This window comes from Vicugna pacos, chromosome 2 (genome assembly GCF_048564905.1).
Source record: "Vicugna pacos chromosome 2, VicPac4, whole genome shotgun sequence".
NCBI lineage: Eukaryota > Metazoa > Chordata > Mammalia > Artiodactyla > Camelidae > Vicugna > Vicugna pacos.
In genome coordinates this window covers 16,245,034-16,266,557 of record NC_132988.1, presented here as the reverse complement: position 1 = coordinate 16,266,557, position 21,524 = coordinate 16,245,034, and the positions used below count along the sequence as shown (strand labels likewise).

General features: G+C 39.7%; 1 protein-coding gene and 1 long non-coding RNA gene across 7 annotated transcripts in view; one reads left to right on the top strand and one right to left on the bottom strand.

Moving 5' to 3' along the window:
- Positions 1-21,524, bottom strand: part of NR3C2 (nuclear receptor subfamily 3 group C member 2) — a 422,707-nt gene that overhangs the window by 135,202 nt on the left and 265,981 nt on the right. The gene's annotated exons all lie outside the window — the stretch shown is intronic.
- Positions 4,780-15,485, top strand: LOC140701057 (uncharacterized). 2 transcript variants are annotated; one of them, XR_012079825.1, is made up of 5 exons: positions 4,780-4,828; positions 5,593-5,727; positions 11,121-11,220; positions 12,323-12,503; positions 14,054-15,485. It is a non-coding gene; the product is annotated as an uncharacterized lncRNA (long non-coding RNA). The 2 variants fall into 2 exon arrangements; XR_012079824.1 differs by having other exon boundaries at positions 13,681-15,485.

The window sequence follows — 21,524 nt, the reverse complement described above, 5'->3', positions numbered from 1 at the left end:
ATTGAATACACTACAGGAGGCCTGAATAGGACTGTACTATGAGGTAGACCAGTTGCATGCTGCCCCACCATCGTCCCTGCCCAGACTGTAGAGGCTGAGGTAAATTACCACCCAGCTAACAGTGGCTTCCTATATGCATTTCTTTTTTTGGGGGGGGGTAGTCATTAGGTTTAGTTATTTACTTATTTTTAGAGAAGGTATTGGGGATTGAACCAGGACCTCATGCATGCTAAGCATGCACTCTACCACTTGAGCTATATCCTTACCCCTCAATATGCATTTCTGTATAAATATTTCTGTGTTCCTGTCTGCTCTAGGAATCAGCATTTGTGCTCTGCTTTTCAAATCTCCAGTCTCAGCTGAAAAGGAATGGTTGATGCAGCTAATGAAATCTTACAGGCTTTTCATAGAGGTGAAATGATAACTTAATATTAGAATAATTCACTTTGGATGTGTACCATTAATATACAGAACTAGCAATGGGTATCCCTTAAAAATAAAATCTCAGAAAAGTTATTTGAAGGTTTAGAGATACTATAAATATAGTGCAGATGATTTAACAATCAGGAATAATACTCATATTTTATTAAGTTCTGAGCATTTAAAAAAGTCAAACGATTTTGGGGAAGTGTGGTACATAGCTAGACACTTGTGGTCACAATTATAATGCATCATATGTAGAGTAGTCACACCATTTACTAGCCCGACACGTTAAAAAAATAATAAAATGTCAAAGCAATACTATACATACTAGTGGGAAAAATTCATTATTAAAATTTAAAATGTAACCTTATTCTATTAATGCTGCTTTGCTATAGAACATGCTACAGGTTTCCTTACGTCATTTGTTTGTGTTGCTGGATTTTTTTTTTTAAGGATTATTATTGAAACACATTTGAGTGTGAAAGGAGAAGCTATAAAAAATGCCACCAAGACAACAGGCTTCATCCCAAACTATCCCAGGCAAACTGGGACACATGCTCACCCTCGTTATAAGCAACTCACTATAAAATCACTGAAAATTAATGGAATTTAGCTACAGTTCTCAATTCTTTCTGGGCTGTAATGAAGTCTCCAATACTTAGTCTCAAGCTTTTGCCTTTGGGACACTTTGGCCATCAGCAGGGAGAAGCTAAAAGGGTCTCTTTTTAAATCCCATCCCTTGACTCTGATATTTTACATTTGTACCTTTAACATCCTTATATTTGTATTTATAATATAGATATCAAATGCCACTGAAATATGAAATTCAATGAACAGTATTGAATATAGTAAAATAGATTATAATTTATCAAATGAGAATTAGGATAATCACCCAGTGGTGAAATTTTGAAAACAACATTCCAATTCTAGGGAGGATACTTTCACTTTCCAATTGGGTAATTTAATTGTTTAAGAAATTTTGCCAAAAACAACAATTTTGAGACTCAGAGTGTACATTTAAACTAGAAATCCAAAATAGAAACTAAAAGTAAACTTGGAGATGTTCCCCACATTTACCTCATTTGGGTAGCCCTAGAATTTGAATAACATTTCAATTTCTTTTACGGTCTCCTCACCCTAAAAATATCATAATTAAAATTCTCAGCAGCACTTATGTCCACAAATGTTAAGACCCAAATCAAGCTAAAAGATTAAGAACAGCTGGAATTTATAAACCAAAAGGCTTTTCTACTTTGGTAAAGTGATTATAATGAAGTGTGGCACAATTTTATGAACTTATTAGTCCGACTAGATGAATTTACATTCTGCAGCACTTCAATAACTTTAGAAGTTGGAGCACTGCCCAAAAACAAAATGGGAAATTTTTTCCTGTTACTTTTTATGCAGAAGTCAAAATGATTTATATTTAAAAATTAAATTACAGAATAAAATACATGGCATTAAAACTCAAGCTAAGAATACTAATGCATAAAGTTGATACACTTTATAGAGTAGAATAGTGTGATATTTTTCTTTTGTGGAGCCAAAATTGTTTATAATAGGTGAGTAAAAGCAATGTGAATTTCCCTGGCAGGAAACAAGCAGTATACTTGCTAAAACTATTTCCAATGAACTTCCAATCTGTTAGCATCATTCATTTAAATACTCTAATACTAAGATTAAACATGGGTTAAATATGGGTTCTGACAGTTTACTCCATTTACACAAAATATCACAAGGAGAAATTTATGTACATTCTGAGGATCTCAAATGAGAAATCTCAGTATAAACTTTTCTACTAATATTTAGAGCAAACTGAGGAAACCATCAAACACATTTTTCCCTTTCCCTAACTGATCAATAGCATTACTGCTATTTTAAATTATTATTTTAAATGTTTGTCTAAAATTACAAACTCTATTTGCAAAAGTATCAACTTTCAGGCATCCTCATCTGGTACGCTGAGTACTAGAACCCCGATGAGGGAGGAGGCACTGCTTAGCCACTTAAAAAGCCCCTCGGCAGGAAAGACTATGCAGTCCCAGGTGGAAATGACACTCAAATTTATCTCTGATACCTGTTTCCCAAAGCCAAAATAATGTTTTCCATCAGCTGAATTTTACCACTGGACTGATCCTGTAAGTCAAAAATGAGTTTAGTTTCTTAATGTCATCCATAAGAATGCGAGGAATTTGAGCAAATCCCTACCACCAACACCGGCATCAAAAGAAGTCATTCTGCCAGACAAAGGAGAGGTCAAGAAAACCAACACCACAATGTAACTGAAGTAAGCTATCAAAAGCATGAGGGGGTGGGTATAGCTCACTGGCAGAGTGTGTGCTCAGCATGTACAAGGTCCTGGGTTCAATCCCCAGTACCTCCATTAAAAAAAAAAAGTGTGAGGACAATTCAAAAATAGTAATAGATATAAATATTCAATATCTTGTAACAACCTATAATGAAAATGAATGTATGTATGTATATATGACTGAAACATCATGCTATGCACCAGAAACTGACACATTGTAACTGACTACTTCAATTAATAAATTGCATCAAAAAATCATAATCAGATGTTGGATTACAGTACACTGCAGAGACCCACCCAGTTCAAGAGATAATAAGCTTCCATTTTTCTTCCATAGTTAAATTTTTAAATATTGTATTTTCCAAGATCTGATACAAGACACACATTAAAAAACTATCCATGACTTTGAAGAGACCTTAGTACTGAGGTTTCCAGATCATTTATTCATGCCCCCACAGTGCACTATGCACTGTGCTATTACTTGCAGGAATAAAAGACGAGAGCAGGCACACTCCTGCTCTTGGCAGTGTGGCAGGAAGACAGAAACAGGCCATTTTACGACCTGTGATGGCACAAACTCAGGTGTCGCGGGACACACCGGAGTCAAGGAAGCCTCCCGAGGCAGCCACCTCTAACAGAGAACTGAAGCCCTGGAAGGGACCAGCTGGCACAGATCAGAGAGAGGGAGGATGAAAGGGGATCAAGCAGATGTGGGTAAAGGCCCTGGAGTGGGGCGGGCAGCAGCCACACACCTGGGAGGGATGGATGCTTTCATGAGCTGAGTGCGGCCGAGGAGTAGATCCTGAGGCTGGAGTAGGAAGTGATGCAGCTCAGGAGGAAGGCAGGTTTCAAAGCTCCTGTATCACACCGAGGAATTCTGAGGAAGGTTGAAAAGCAAAGCCAAGGAGATGCGCAAATTCTAGGTTGGTTCATCTGCTTGCCTGTTATCTGCTACCCAGTGCCACTCTTCCTGCACAGTGAGCCAGTCAAGGTGGTGTTTCTGCAACACCATTAAATGTCATGCACTTTTCACTGAAGGCCAGGCTCTCAGACAGGGAAAGATTAGTTTGGGCAACACGGTCCATGACGTTTGGGACCCGCAGGCCTTCTGCAAGGCGTGGAGTCTTTAGTTAAGCACTGGGTCCTGCCTCTTCCTTCACCTGACTGCTGACACACTGTTTATCTCCCCACCTTGGAGGGCATCCAAGTCCGTCTCTTTTATTTTATTTTTGTCATTCTACAGTTTTATTTACACAGCCAGTGAATGGCATGTTCTTAGAAGACCAGCTTTAATCCTCTTCAAATATATTAATATAAGAAGCCAGATTGTCATTATACAGCAAATGAGGCTACTGGCCTTCACACAGGCTGCCAAGTTCCATATCCGGGTGGTACTGACATCAGAGAAGTTTCCAAAATGGGAAACTGCTGCCTAAGATTGGTTGTCCCCGACGACCAGTATTTGCTGTATTCACAGCGAGGTACTGGAGTTGCTGCATGTCATTAACTGGGACCTCTTGCAACAACTCAACAAGGAACAAGGCAGCCCACAAAGGCAGAAAACGTGATTCCTGAAACATACCTAGCAGGCTGTTCTCCATACTGCTGCACTATTTGATCATGCGTAGGCTTCACAAATGCATCCTACTGTTCTGCAGGTTTTGTATTCAACATTTCTTCATGCTCTTCTTGAACCTTCTCTTCACGTTCTTTCAGGAAACGTTTACTGTTCATCCCAACCTGCTGTAGAGTGAGCAAGGGCTGTTCTTTTTTTCATGGTGAGGATGTTGCTGACGGAGACACTGGTGAAGCTGGTCCGCTGAGGAGAAACGCACCTGGCCATGCGTCAGAAATACAACACGGACCTATCTGTTGGGAACCAGTTTCTAAATGTCTTCTCTTCTGCCGAAGGGAGAGAGTCTCTGGTTGAGACTAGTGAGAGCAGGGCCACGAGTGGACAGAGGACGTCAAGAGTCTGCTGCGAGCTCCAAGTTCCTAACGCATGAAAGGCACCATGGCAACTGCGCAGACGCATGGGACTAAGCCGCCAGGAAGCGCCGCTCATGCCCTGAAGAGTTATCTTTCACCATCAAAAACGTATTTTTATTGAGAACGTTATGCTAAGTGAAATAAGGCAGCCACAAAAGGACAAATACTGTATGATTCCAGAGGGGTCAAATGCCTAGAGACAAGAAGGAGCCTGCTGGCTGGCAGGGGATGGGGGCGAGAAATGGGGACTTCGTATTTAGTGCGTAGAGTTTCAGCTGGGAAAGACGAAGAGTTGAGATACAGGTTGGCGATGGCTGAACAACAATGCGAATGTACTTAATGCTGCTGAACTGTACCCTTAAGATGGCAACATTTATGTTCCGTGTATCTTACCAAGGTTTACCAAAAAAAAGTGACGACGGGCACTTACCGAACTAGCACAAAGTAGTGCGGTAGTGCCCGCTGCTGGCGGGGATGGAGGAAGGGCGCTCAAATACGCGACTGGTGGAAATGTGAATTATTTCAATCTTTTGGAAAGAAACTTAGCAACATTTCTTAAAATTAAAATCCTCATTTGATTCAGAACTCTTAGTCTAGAAACAAATCAAATATAAAAAGTATAAGGAAATACATATTTTCCCACGTGTCAAAAAAAAATCTTCTTGGAAGCATTCTCTCTCCATTTTTAGGAAGAGTCCCTGACACATATATTTTTCATGACTGCGGGCCCTGCCTTTATTGCACAGTAAAGCAAACATAACACCAATTGGCTCTCATCTAATTTCCTGCTATGCTCAAAGCATAGCTGTTTTCTGAATTCCTCGTCGTTTTTTCCCTAAAATTTTACAGAAAATATTTTCTTATATAAGCAGGAGAAAAGACTACTTGTTAGAAAGCTGGCTAATCAATGTGATTTTATCATCAAATCAACTCTCCTCTAGGATGAGGAGTTTGAAGTCTGTTACAAAGTAAAGAGAAATAATGCCAACATACAAGAAGCTGAAAATGTAAGTGAATCACATTGAGCTTCAAACATTTAATTTTCCAAAATATTTTGCCCAATCAGAAATGTTATGCCTACTCAATGAGACTAACTTAAGGCATAAATGAAATACTATTAAAATGATCCTAATAAAATCAGAAAACATAAATTGGTTGCAAAAAGGTTACCATTTTAGGTAGCATGATTTTTCCAGATTTTTTTTCATTTAAAAAAAATAGGTAGTTGGCTGTTCCCTTCTATACAGGCTTTTTTTTTTTTTTAAACATCTGAGAAATACAGCCCCCTGATAAACAGGATCTCTCAAGTACCACTAATAAGTTGATTACTATTACAAAAAAGAACTGAGAGCACAGTTAATTTGACTTCATTTAACTGCCTCAGTGATTAGTTTTAAAAAGGATTTGTAGGATCCACTTAGTACCCTGAGTTCTGCTTGAGACCAGACCTGTCTCCCTGGATTTCTAGGGCTCTAGGCACCTCCTTACACACTGAGGAAGAACCTGTACCAACTGAAGCCTCGCTTATCATTTATGTCATTTTCAGGTCAACGAATACAGACTTCCATATAGCGGGCTCTCTTTAAAGGGGGTACACTTGAATAGTTCCCAACAGTACTCCTAACTCGCTCCCCCTGGCCCTAAATATGTCCAAAGAGTCGACAATGACATATTCATAATTGAAAACATGAAGCCATTCTGACTTCTTACGATGAAGTAGAGCATTTGGAAGTCTTGGAATGCAAATCATCTGATGATTTAAATGTGTGCCAAGTGTGACGTTGGTACCAGTTTATTGAAGAAGAGTACTGTATGATTACTGTTGCAATTTCTGCAACTGAAAAGTTTCTTGTGGTTAGAGCACTTATAACTGGCATTGGGTACAGAGTTATTATGACGGATTGGTTTGAGGGACAGTCATGGACGTTAGAGAAGGGGTTTATATCACAGTGAATTCTTGCTGACGTGTACCTACAGGGTCAGGCCACAGGTATAGGTGGAGCTGGCAGTTAACTCCTGACAAAACTACCCCCTTGACAGATGGAGACCAGAGTCCTATCCTGAGACATTTATTGACTTCCTTGGTTTCAGGGGCTAGTGTCACAAACACCATCCTCAGTAAACGGCACCCTCTTAATCTTAGTGTACATACTTGCTTCTAAGTCAGCACTATATTCAATATCTTGCAGTAACCTATAATGAAGAAGAATATGAAAAGGAATAGATGTATGTCTCTGTATGACTGAGCATTATGCTGTACACCAGAAATTGACACAACACTGTAAGCTGACTGTACTTCAATTAAAAAATAAAAAACCATTACACATTAAAACAAAACAAAACAGCTGTAGGTTTGGGGATGAGATGGGTGGGCATCTCAGGAATTTTCAGGGGAAACCACTAGAAGACTATATAAATAATTTTGGATGATGTAAATTAAATCTACTTTAAAATTTTTAACCAAGGGGCACACCCTCTTTCCACTCTCCTCCAAAATTCCAGGCTCACGGTGTCAGCTACTTTGTCAGGGACTGGCACTGGCTTTGGAGTCAGATGCAAGTTTGAGTGTCTAAGCTTTATCACTGATCAGCTGGGTCCCTCGCCAAAGCCACTCAATGGCAAGCATTTGCTGGTATGAAGTCACATACAGACATAAACCGTTACTGTCATAACAGTATATGAAGAAACGGAGGTGAGTTTCCCTGCGTTTTCCTCCTTAGCAGCAATTCCACATGATCTTAACATAGGCTGCCAGTGTATTTTGGTTTCTGCAGATCTGGTCTTGAAGGGGGAGAAACTGTCTAATATTTTTATTAATTACTGCATTCCCTTCTTTTTCTTCTAAAAGTTTTTTGTTTTTAAAGGACACTTCCATATTAAGCCTAGGTGGGCAGAATTTTTGTAAAATTGTTTTAAGTTAGAATTTAAATTACCCTTTTGAGGAAAAATTACAGTTTCGGGTTTTTGATCTGTGCCTACACCTAATATCATGCAGTGAATCTCTTCCACAAAACAGTATTATAGCTTTTAATGTCACCCATCACCCTATTTGATAATAAAACAGGGCTATTTGCACAACTGGAAAAGCCACTTGCCCTAGGTCTACATCTAATTTCAGTGGTATTTGTTCCCACCAGGATTCAAAACAGCCCTTTTATTGGCGCCAAATACAAGTTTTATATTCAGTATGTGTGCAGGGGCGTTGGAATCGGACATATAAAATTATTGCCCCTTGACATCTTCTACACTAATCCATCAAGGAACCCCTTAGACAGCTTTGCATAAGCTGTGGTCTTTGTCCAGTCTGACAAGCAATAAGAGCACTGTGAACAGCTATCATTTTGTTAACGTTTACAACGTGCCAGGTAATTGGCACATACCATCTCTCACCGCTAAAACATCACGAGTTATTACCCATCTCCATTTAACAGCTAGGAATCAGGGAGAGGCTGGTAACTGGCTCAGGTCTCGGGGCCAGCAGAGCCACCTGTAGAACTGAATAGAGTCTGGAGTCAAGAAGACCTGCCTGCAACTCCTACCTCTGTCATTCACTGCGTGACTGTGGACAAATGGCTTAAGTCCTCGAATTAACTTCCCCATCCAAAAAAGATACTACTTAACACCAACAGAAACTGTTCATAAATAAAACCAAGGAATGTCCATTTCAGTGCCTAGCTCACAGTCCCATTCGGTAAATGTTCACGTGATCAGCACGAGCTACAGCAACATCAGAATTTGAACACAGGGTCCTAAGGTTATGATGGGTGCATCCACACTAGATCTGAAAAATGAGAGGCCATCATCTAGTTTCCATCACAATTAAGAAAAAGTGTATGTTACAAAAACAAAGCATATAAAGACAAAGTATAATTGTCATTCACAGGGGCTAGGGGGAGGGAAGAGTGGGGTGTGATTGTTTATTGGATACAGAATTTCAGTCTAGCAAGATGAAAAGAGTTATGAGGATCGCAGGTGGTGATACCTGCACAACCATGAGAATGTATTCAATACCACTGAACTGTGCATTTAAAAACGGCAAGATGTAAATTTTATGTTACGTGTATTTTACCACAATAAAAATCAAAACCCAAACCTAAAGTAAACATTAAGCTTCATTAGCTCAATCTGGAAATACTGTCTTTGCTGGAAATTCTACATAAGGAAATGGAATTATGATCTATTTTAAATATAACAGAATTATTTTATTACATGAGCTTAGCAGAATCTTAAACAGTGGTAAGAATATTTATCCTTTGATTTACTTGTATAAAATAAGTCACTACCTGGGATTAATTTCCAATTGATTTCTTAATTAGCCATTTAGTAAGAACGAGTGGGTACATGCCATGTGTTCTAGAAACCTGAAGGTAACAGCATGGTTGGCATCTCCTCATCGGACGTGATAAAAGAAGGCAGAGAGCCCTTTCTGGGACTTCTAGAGGCAACAATTTCTACTTTAAAAGAGCCTGGTCTATAGTAAGCAGCATGGCTACAACATACACACCTCTATGCATAGTGACATTTTCTTTAGCAACTGTTCTCCCCAAAACAAATCATACAGAATGGAGAGCAGAATGATGTCACGGTACAACTACTAAAGAAAAAACTACATATGAAAAATGTTTACTAATGTCTCAATTTAAATCTCAACTGCACTTCAGTAACTGTAAAAACACATAGCACAGAGTTGATTTTTAAAAAATCTTTATTGTTATCTTCTGATAAATTAAAGTTTTTGACTTAAAAAAATCTTTATTGAAAGCACAGTCACAAATATCCAAAGCAACATTCTTCTTGTAGTCTGGCTAGCAACTGAGGATCTTCTAAAAATCCAAATCAGATATGTTGAGTACATTTAATTTAACAATTTTAAAGGGAAAGCTGATTGAAGGAATTCTGTACCTAAAAACACTTAACAATGGTATAATTATTATACTTACATAATTATTTCCCCATCTATTCTCTTTTGAAAACAGTGATTTTTATCTCTACTAATATTCTTTAGGTGACTATCCTTTTTAAATTGTAATTTCAGGTCATATTGGATAGTGAAAAAAAAAGCAGAATTAGTATTTCTGTAATGGTAAGTTATAGTAAAGATAAAATAGCCTACTCTGCTTTCTTACATAAACGAAGAGAAACTCTTCTACGTTACACTTCTGACATTCTCCCGCCACAACAGGAAAGACAATTTGCCTGATTTTTCAAATAGTTTAAAAACTGTTTTAATTTTCTGGTTTGTTTTACAAAGGATGCATTAACGGCTCAATAGAGGTTAATTTCTGTTACGAAAATCATGTCTTTTTTTGGTTCCCATCCCTACCCTGTGGGTTATGACTATAAATTACAACTTACTCAGTCTATTAAAAAAACAAAAAGCTATCAGTACCTGAAAACTCTAACTGTCTACCTAGTAAACTGGATTCGACAGCAAGAAACTTTGTAAAAGAGGAACTCTTTTCCCGGTTCTATTTGATTTTTTCCACAATTTATGCTGCTTCATGGAAAAAGACAAAGTTAATCTCTAAAGTGCATTATGATTATTTTTGCTTTATATGTAATTTTCAAGATATAGTAGAGGATAAAAAGAATGCACACTGTCTAGAATTTTTTAAAAGTGTGGTATCTGGAATCCCCATGCCTTTCTGTTAATATGAATGGACTGCTGTGCATACCCAGGGCCTAGGACTTAGTAAGTACCCAAGAGACGCTGGCTGAACTGAAGGAACGTGCCTGGTTTCTGTCTGGGTCAACACTGTGGATACATGTAGCACATCTTCCTTCCCATTTTCCATGTTCACTTCGTCCCATATTGGCTCTGGCCCTGTTGGTTCCTTGCCTCTCCACTGCCTTCACAGCACCTGCTTCTGATTTGATTCTCCAAGTTCTGGACCTAATTCTTCATGTTTCAGTAACATCTGACCTTAGTCATGATCAAAGCTCTGATCTGGGAGATGTTAGTTAAATTAGGCATAGGTCAACTCTTTCAATATTTGGGAGCTGTAACCATAAATATTTTGAGTTTTAAGTATCCCCGATGATGGCTTTAAAGCACTTCAAACCAATCTAAATCTAAATGTTCTGCTGCCACATTTGATTGCACTTTCTTCATTGAAGTACAGTCAGTTACAATGTGTCAATTTCTGGTGTACAGCACAATGTCCCAGTCATGCATATACATACATATATTCGTTTTCATATTCTTTTGCACTAAAGGTTATTATGAGATATTGAATATAGTTCCCTGTGCTACACAGAAGCTTTTTTTTAAAATCTATTTTTATATATAATGGTTAACATTAGTAAATCTCAAACTCCCAAGATTTATCCCTTCCTACCCCCTTTCCCTGGTAACCACAAGACTGTTTACTAAGTCTATGAGTCTGTTTCTGTTTTGTAGATGAATTCACAGTATGGAATACCACTCAGCCATAAAAAAGAATAAAGTAATGCCACTTGCAGCAACATGGATGGACCAAGAGATCATCATTCTAAGTGAAGTAAGGCAGAAAGAGAAGGAAAAATACCATATGACATCACTCATATGATTACATTTTAAATATTGAAAGGAAAGGTTGTCTGAAAGATCTTTTATTCTATCATTTAATAATGACATTTCTCTACCATTTCTCCACTATTCTCCTTTTAAAATAGTGACTTTTATTCAAGATTTCTAATTAATGGCTACTAACACTCTCCATTCATATCCTTTTTTGAATGCAACTTCAGTTCATATTGGATAGGAAAAAATAAAACAATCAGCACTTACGTAATGCTAGCAATATCAAATCGCAGAGCCCAGTTCAACCGGGAAGATGCTATGCACAGGCCAGATGAAAGACCATCAACCTAGACTAATTCTGCACTGGTTTTCCAATTAAATCACTCAACATGAGTGGGAGGGAGGAGAATGCAATGTGTTTCAGAAATTCTGATACAGTTAATTAAAAAAAAAGAAGAAGAAAGTAAAAAGGAGTCATGATCTCCCAAATTGTACAAGATGCAGAAAGAGAGTGAAAACTGCCTTTGTTCTTTGTCTGATTCTGTATTGAGGCAGATTTGATTTAAATCCTGATCTTAAATACAGAGGTTTCCCCACCATGGCCCCTGGGTACAAAGCTCATGAACAATAAGTCTAATATAATGCCTATACCAATGTCAAGGAGGTCAAAACTCTAAAAGTCTTACCTAAAGATATGCTTTCCTACAATTTTTACTGTTTTTTTTTCTTTCAAATCAAATACTTAACGTACAGGAAGCAACCAGAATTTATTTTTTTATAAATTTTTTTTTAGTGGAGGTATTGAGGATTGAACCCAGGACCTTGTGCATGTTAAGCATGTGCTTTACCACTGAGCTGTACCCCATACCCACACCTCCCCCTAGCTAGAATTTAAATATTCCACATTTTCTTGAGAACCAAGGCATACTGACTTAATTACTTCCTGAGAAGGGGAAAATTCATTTTTAAATGTAATGTTTGTAAAGCAACCCTTTACTGTTTCTAAAGCAGTTTAATATTCGTGTACTAATTTTTATCCTCCTAAATCTGAGAGATGGGTAGGGCAGACACTTTTAAGATTTATTTTCTTCTATTTCTAGAAGAGGAAACAGAAGTTCAATTATTTGCTCAAAGACTCGGAGTGGGCAGTGTCATCCTGGCCTGCAGTCCAGGCTGTCAAACCGATTCTCTCTCTTCACATTACACCTCTATGTAGAAATGATTTTGGAAACTGTGTGGGTGATGTTTCATTACACAGCTTCTTACTGGAGAACTCTCACAGTAAGTGTTTAAATTGTTGGATAATATCCAAAAAGCCTTTCACTAAAAATGTAAGTGGTCAGTATGGCTTCTAAGAGGGCGGTGTGAGTCTCCAAACTCAAGCCCTGGTTCTTCCTCTGAACCGAAGGAGAAAATAAAATAAATGAAGAGACTATGAGGGAGGAGAAGGCATTTGCATTTTCCCTCAAATTATACAGTTTGGGTTCCATAAAAGAAATATAATTTAACAAGCCAGTACTACATCTATGGTGCTATGTGTAAAAGTGCAAATTTCTATTAAACTTCCTTCAAACCTCACCCCATCTTCTCCTCAGCTAATGTGCTACGGTGACTTTTCAGTGCCAGTTGACAGTTACGATGCCTTTCTAGATGAGTATTCCTTAATCTTCTGTTGCATTTCATTGGCTTTATTTTGTGTTTTTACCATTAGAAAAGTAAACAGAACATTTTAGTAAGGATGCATGAGGTTATCAGACGCCAGCGATTTGGTGGCGCCCTTAGTCTTACACTGTAAGGAAAAAGGACTTTCCTCACCCTTCCTTGGGGATCACTCTTTGCTACATCAGGTTCCCTGTTAAATTGGCAACACAGCACATGCAGGAAGGTAATGCTTTTGTAAAAGGAATGTTACAGTCAACAAATTCCAAGCACTAGCATGTTAAGGAGCTTCAAATAGGGTGAGCCCGAGGGCAAGTGGAAACAATCTACATTGCTACTGAGCGGTGCCGCAGTTTCTTGGTGTCAGCCTGCTCTTCTCTAGATGTGAACTTGGTCTGTGATATTGGAGGGGGCGGAGTGTGGAGGGGGGCAGAGAGAGGATGTGAGCCTGTGCCCAGATGCTTGTATGATAATTTCATGTGGTTCTGAAGTCGTCTTGTTGACATTCCAGGTCTCCCCTAGAAGAGTCGTCACTGGGTGACTGAGTGAGGTGGTGCAGAGCTCTGCACGCGTGTGTGTGCATGTGTTACGGGCATCTGCTTATTTCTTGAGAAATTATTAGCCTCTCTCTCTCTTTCCAATCTAAGAGCTCAGGATGGGCTGTGAACAAAGACACCAAGGAATAAGTGTAAAAAGAGAAAAACAAAATCACTACACTGGATATGGCTGGTTTTAAAGGGCAAAAAAATTACAGCAAAAATTTTGGAGACTTGAAACACTGGCTTTTTTTTTTCTACAGAATTTTTCTGTCTTTTCAATCATTAGTGGCTTCGTGTTGTGGCTTCCTACAGTGTCATAAGCTGCAAAAATCACTATTTAGAACCTCTAATATGAACAGTAACAAAGGCACAACGGCCTCTACAGCCCACACCCTGCAGGCCTGCTCCACTGGTGCTGCGGGCACCAGCATTCAATGCATTCAGTGTCACTGCACAACTTCCACGTACTGCACCGAACAGCCAAAGCAGCCTCTGACATCTGTTGCCTAAAACTAAGCTGATCTACCAAACTGTCTTATAGCTAACCATGCAGTTTATTTTAAAATATGAAAGAAAATATCTCCAAGTAAAAAAAGTGAACTTTTTCAGAATTTTGTGTCCGCTCTTCCATAGAGACTCTTTATCCATTTGGATGAACTGATGTCTACAGCCTGCACAGTTTTAAACTCCTCTCGTCATCCCCGTTCTCAAAGTGTTTTCTTCCCAAGTCTCCGTCAGAGATCTCTGTCATTTCCCAGAACTGACCCACTGTCGGGGTCCTGCCATTGGGTCCTTCTCACCCCTCAAACCAGGCCTTCTGCTCAACTGCACCCAAGTCAGGCCATTCTTACTTTCCATCGTCCACAATCCCATCCTGGTCATCTTCTCTTCCTCGAGGCGGCGCCTGCCACCGGCCACTGCACAAACACCAAGGGACAACACTGCCTGCGCCACTGTGTTGATTTTGAACTTGTAAGAGACTCGCTGTGTTTAAGAAGGGCTGAGATTTCTCACTGCAACAGGAGGGCCTGAGTCTGGCCTCTGGTGTCTTTGTTCAGTCACCACCTCCACCTCTGGGCACCAGACAGGTCCTCACTGAACCTCCAGGGAGCAGACTCTGGTTCAAACCCCCATCTTCCCATCCCTCCACTGCCTGCACCCACTTCAATGCCTAACCGCCTCCTCGTCCTCCCCGTCTTCCGGGGCTCTGGTCTGGCATTGACTGTAGTCAATTCAGCAGTTTTCATTTTTGGTGTCAAATCATTCTCAAGGGGACGGAACCATGTAAGCTGCACAATCTTAGGGGCACCATGAGTGATGTTCTGTGAGAGAAGCCGTGTGTCCGCCGCTCTCGGGTCCATTTTCCGACCCACAGGCATCCAGCGGCCAGCAGAGCTGAACAGTTAGGAACTTCCAGCTTCGTAGGAGGAAGGCTGTTCTCGCCCCGGTGCTCTGAGCCTGCTGGGTGACATCTAATTTTTATCATATCCAGGAAATGAAACACGGGATGACAAAAACTTTAAATAAAGCTTTAGATTAATATCAAGATGTTCAAGAGCTCCTTGAGGATGGTAATGGTAATTTTTTTTTTTTTATAAAATAAGGAGTTCATTCCTTAAGAAAAAAAATGGAGACTACCCAATTTCTTTCCCATTAGGGGCAAGAGAAATTCAAATTAGAGTTTCAACCTGGAATGGCTAGGAGTTAATTATTTAGAGTAGAGTGGGGTAACCGTTAAATTATAATGTGCTCTTCCTAAGTGTTTTAGAGCCAGAGATGTTGCCCTACTTTTTGGTGGGTAAAAATAGTTGGGATCTGATGTAACTCCATGAGAGGCAGGATAGCTTATGAGCCAAGTACACAGTCACAATGCCTGGGCTTCCTGGGTTCAAATCCCAGCTCGGCCACTTCGTCCGATCTGGGGGACCTGGGACTGACCCCCTCACCTTGCACATGTCTCAGATGACTGACTGCTAACACAAGGATAGATAATAACTGTGCCTATTTCATAGGATTATTGGGAGGATTAAAATAATAATATACAATAAAGTCCTTTGCATGATGAGCACAAAATAAGTCCTGAAATGTTTACTGCTATTGCTATTAATTTTCAGAGCAGAAGGATCATACCATTAAGCCTTGTTAAAAAATAGTGTTTTCCTTGTCACAACACTTGCTTAGAAGAGTTTGGATTTAAAGATACTACCTTTCAAAACTCGAAAAACTTTCAGATTTAAGAAAGCTGCTATGAGGAAAAATTGAGATAAAACGTGGGGTACCTGGCACAGCGCCTGCCTGGCATCTAGTAACTGCTCTGTACATAACAGCCATTATTCCAGGAGCAGGTGGTTGACACGGTGAGGAACGTTTCTAGCCCTGCTCCCTAACATAAACCAAGCTATGTTCCCTTCATACCGATGGGAGAGTTACTTTTTAAATTTCAGGTTAAAATTTACATGAAAAGAACAGGCACATTACAACCAAAGCAGCTCACGAAAGTTTTCTTATAAACAGGCAACCCCCTAAACTCGTTTTTAAGAACATCGTAGGCCAGGTGACTCACCACTGTCTGTGGCAGGGGAGGCGGGGGGCTTAGAAAACCCAGGAAGTAGCTAGTTTCTGCCAAGGCCAAGGGCATCTATGCTCTGCGCCATCCCCATTCCTGGCTCTATTTTTCTCTTTCTCACGCTCATCTTCCCTTTGTTCTGCTTTTCATTCCACTCCTTAGAAATTTCTCTCTAACTCATGGAAAGCTGTGAGCTGCCTTGGATCCTATTCTGGCACAAGATGAACAGAAACACAAACACAGGGAAAAACTGCAGACTAATCACTGTGCTTCTCATTTATACTTTTCAAATGTGCTGCTTGAAGTGCACCTTCATTTACCATCTTAAGCCACGAGAAGCTCTCTTTGGATAATACTAATTTGCTTTTGGTCTATGTGTCCTTGCTTTGAATCATTTTCCAGTAAGTCACTTCAACATATTTTTGACTTTGGAGAAACAGTGACAGAAAGAAGGGTGAATCCCATACATATACGTAAATAGTTATCAAACAATCACCAAATGTGGCTCGAGCACCTGTTACATGTTTGGCATTATCTCTGCACTAGTTAGCAAATCAAATCTCCTCACTCCTGTGTTTGGTTGTAGGTTCTGGACTGGCTAAGATTCAGTAAGAATCAAGCTTAAGGATGAATAAAGAACAAAAACTGGAATTGAAAGTTCCAAAGATACGATAATTCCTGAAGTTCAGTTAAAACCTGGAAGATTCAGAGACCAAGTAACTAAGACTCTTCTGTGTACAGTTTGGAGGAGACAGAAAAATTATTCACACATGTGTATAAAACACACACACAAAACAATGTCCTAGGTTTATGTTCTCTAAGGTTCTAACCTTTGCTTATTCTTTGTTTCTCTAAATACCCATTTCTTGGGCAAATGCATCCATGCAACTTTCATGCATGATGATTCTAAAACCTTTATTTTCAATCCTACTCTGTTTCCCAAGCTTCAGAATCACACATCTAACTGCCGGTTAGACGCATGTGAATGTTCTACAGACATTTCAAACTCACTCTCCTAAGTGGAATCTCATTCCAATCTCCTTTATCCTGGCAGTGCTTTTTTCCATAGCGCCTCTCAGCTTTTCATCTGCTACCCAAATAACTCATGCATCGTGGTTCATCTCTCCACCACCCCTCACTGGGATGTAAGCTCCAACATGGTGAGGATCTTTGTCTACTGTGTTCACCTGATCTTCACCCAAGAAGTCCCCAGGTATGCCTACAACAGTGTCTAGCATTTAGCAGATACTGAGTACCTTTTGTTGAATAAATGAACTTTGCCTCCCACACCCCCAAAGCTGCTCCCACTCCAGTGTTCCCAGTCTTAGCAAAGGGCACCTGCAGTCGCGCCTGGGGAATCACCCTAGATCTTTGCTTCCTTACCTCCCACCTAGAGCCAGCGGTGTTACCTCCCAGGTAGTCCTGTCAGCTGTCCCTCCTCTCTCGCTCCCTAACACTGCTGGTCTAGCTCTGTCTCCGGTCATCTCTTACCAAAGTGATTTACAAGAGCCACTGTCCCTCTTTCAATAAGCATACCTCCCTTCAGCCAGATAGTAAATGCACACCTGCGCTTACCATTCTGCTGTATGAAAACATCCAGAGGCTCTGTTTTGCCCAAGGATAAATTCAGACCCCTCCGTAGAGTCCAGGACCTGGACCCAATCTGCGTCTTTGGCCTCCCCTTCCATCACCTCACACCTCACGTGCTCACAGGGGCAACTGCCTCTGGTGCCCTCTGAGCTTTGCCAATTCTCATCTTTCAGGATTCACTTTGCGGGATCAATTCTTTAAGAAGCTTCCCTGACCTTCCAGGTTGGCCTAAATGTCATGGCTCTTGTGTTTCTATGGTAACCAACTGAAGGGCTACAAAATATCTGGGGAAACACTCACAATTAACACTAGAGCCTCATGCTTATGTAAGGAGGAAAAGGGTATTCATAAAAATCAAAGATACAATCTACTGAGTAGATATTTATTTAAGCTCTTACAGTTAAGGAGTTAGAAAGAATCAGGTTACCTGGCCCCTAATTTCTGGTAAAGGAAAAAAAATAAAAAACCCTTAATCTTTAAAGTGTTTTGTGAGCAAACTGTAAGCCAGAGCAGCCCTTGGTTTCCTATCTCTGACTCAGCAGTTTTTCGGGAATGACAACAGCCTCTTATGCCAACTAGCTTCCTACTGGACACACGGGAACAGAGAGAGCTTAATCGTGTCGTGACCTGAAGACATCTAATAAGTATATGTTATTTCCTTGTTTTATCATTTCCTTAATTTTAGATTGCCAGCTATGAGGGGATAGCTATATTTCAAGTGTTATGTAATATCATCCTGCTTTAGCTTGTGTCCCTCAAGTTCTCTATCCGCGGCACAATTGCACCACTGCCACCCACTCCCCCAGACCTCATCCTTGCTCACACTCTTGCTGGCTGGGAACCCCTGCTCAAGAGTGCACGCGGCATCGATGGGGATAACTTGGGTCCACGCCACGGTGAGACATGCTTTCATCTGCACCTGTTCGGCTTACACATTCACTTTAGAAAGGCGAAGAAAATTAACTATTAATCAACCATTACATTTCCTTAAGAACATTTTCTCCCACAGAATAACCAATCTATGAGTTTAAAGATTTCTTACTTCTGGTTACCAGAGGGAGAAAGGGGGGTGTAGAGGGATAAAGTGGGAGTCCAGGATTTGTAGATACTAACTACTGTACATAAAATGGATAAACAAGGACCTACTGTGTAGCACAGGGAACTATATTCAATACCTTATAATAGCCTATAATGAAAAAGAATATGAAAAGGAATATATAGATACAGCTGAGTCACACTACACTGTACATCAGAAATTAATACAATATTGTAAACTGACTATACTTCAATTTAAAAAAGAAAATAAAAAACCTGCCAGAAAAGAAAGATTTCTTACTTATATGCTGTGAAGTTCATGTAAAAGGAATGAGGTACATGTTTCCAGCCTTGGGTACCTTAAAAACTGCGTATTTGAGGACTCCTGAAATTAATCTACAATTAGATCTTTTAAAGCAATTTCATTTCAGGAAATAGATTTATAAGTACTTAAAGGGAAATGTCTGAGTGTGGAAAAAGACATCATATGATTTTGGCTGATCGTACCAAGATCTGGACTCTTTAGCCTAACAGGTCTGCTTACAAAACTATAAATCTAGTTGACTTTACACAATAATGAACTCTCTTCCTCTTTTACAGTGCTATAACTCTTCCGTGATTTGTGGTAGCTGTGTCTTCCAGACACTGCTTATATACTGAGTATCCAGAAAGGAAATTAGGTTATAAAATAGTATGCTGAGTGTAGTCAGCTCTATTCATTGAGGGATCACAAAGTAAAATGCACAGGAGATGAAACTAACAGCAATTTACAGTTGGAAAGAGACTGAGACAGTAAGAACTCAGACTAGAATTAGAAGTTGCAGATAGAAGTCCAAATGCCTGCGTAAATTCTTGGGCCAGTTTCACTGCTAATTTACTGACTCGGAGGGAAGTCATTTAACCTCAAATGAGCTTATGCCATACAGGTACATTCACATGTACACTCATTTATGTAGCAGCTACTAAATATCTATGGTGTTGCCAGTTTCCAGAGATAAGACTCTGTCCTGCCCTAAAGACATCCAACAGGGGAGCTAAAAGTCCAGTTCGTGGCTCTCAGTATTTTCTCTACTGTGTAACTCCCAAGCTGGGACTGTCCCCATCAGTTATGGAGATTTGTTACAGGAGTAAATCTTGGTAGTTCAGTCCACATGTTGGAAAATGTGGAAAAGCCCCCTCCAGAAAATTTCGACAGACACTCCATTTCACCCACCTGCCCTGCCCCAACATCCTTTGTGAGAACTGCTGGCCTAGGAGGATCTTACAGCCTCGAAGGGCAGTTCTATGGGCAAAATTACGTATTACGGGAAAAACAAAGATCTAACAGTGCAGCGTTGCTGAGTCATTTACACAGTCTCTGTGCACGGATATGCCCAGAGAACTTCAGCATCTGTTCCTAGAGCAGAGTCAAGATCTAGTATTTTAATGCCATTTTATGATGTATAAAATCTGCAAAAACAGTGTTTTCATGTAAATTTTCATAGCAATAGGTTGGGCAATACTACCTTTTCCACTTACATATGAAGAAAAGGAGGTCCAGGTAGGTTAAATAACTTGCCGTCATCTCATACCTAGAGAGTGGCAGAGCTGGAAGTTAAAACCAAGTCTTCTGGACCCTAACGTCAGTCCAGTTTCCACCACTAGGGAGAACCCTGCTTAAAAAATGTGTGTGTGTGTGTGTGTGTGTGTGTATGCTTATTCTTTTTCATAAGATAGAAAGGTCCTGACAAACCTTCCAGGCAAATTAGCAATTCAAATTTAAAAATAAAATGATAAGCTTCCAATTTAAGGCACAGTAATACGGCTCTTAACTGATATTAATGGTTAAAAAAAAATTTTCTGCATGAGGCTTCTAAGTGTTTCTACACTAAATGTTTAAGAAGAAAAAATAAGCGCATATATACATCCCATTAAACAGAACACAGAGAACGTAACTTACACTGAAAACAAATGGCGAGTGGTCTCCCTACACAGTCAGCGCTAGGTCGTGTTTCTCCCGCCTTCTCTCTAGCGGTCATGTCCAGTTCTGCCCCTGGTGTTTTTAGTTCCTTCCGATTGTAACGAACTCCCCTCCTGTCAGCAACCTCTACCTGCTTAGAAGTCTCTGCTTTTGTAATCTGAGGAGGAGTGTGAGGTCAAAGCCAGAAAACAACCTTAATAAGTATTCAAATATAAAACCACACATGCATGTTTGCCTGTGTGTATGTATGCACACACACAGCCACATATGCATAGAGACACACTACGGGGACCACACTTCATCTTCTCAATGTCTGCATCACTTCCCTAATCATCACCAAGCAGGCATCAACAGAATGACATACAGAGAAGGACTTTTATGAACTCGGGAATGATGGAAAATGGAAAGAACAGATTATGAGATTATTAGAGTTATGAGGCCTCAGTTTGGATCTAGGTTTGGGATCATAAGACTTTAATATGGGCCTAAGTTTGGCCCAATGATTCTGAATTGATTAGTTGACTGGGTCTGATCCCAAATGTCTACCTGTAAAAACGAATAAAAATAACATGCATATACCCAAACTTTGTGAAATTAGTGCCTGTAATTACACAAAACATTAAAAAAATAATTTCTTATTAAATCAAAAAGTTCTGATACAAAGATAGTCCTATTTCTCACATGTTCTCTCTCTCTCACACACACCATAAAACAGTAAGCAGATACAAATACAGAACAAAAACAAGTAAGTCATTTACTCTCATGAAGTTTATATTTTAAACGTATAGCTTTGTTTCACACAGATGAGCGTTAAAATTCTAATTCCCACACACACAAGGAATAAGCTACAGTTGTAAAAGTCTCAAATGGCACCTGTCAAGGTTCATTATCCATCACTGATCAGCTTTCCAATGAAAGAAAAAGATGTGCAGATACTTAGGCGTTTCCGTATT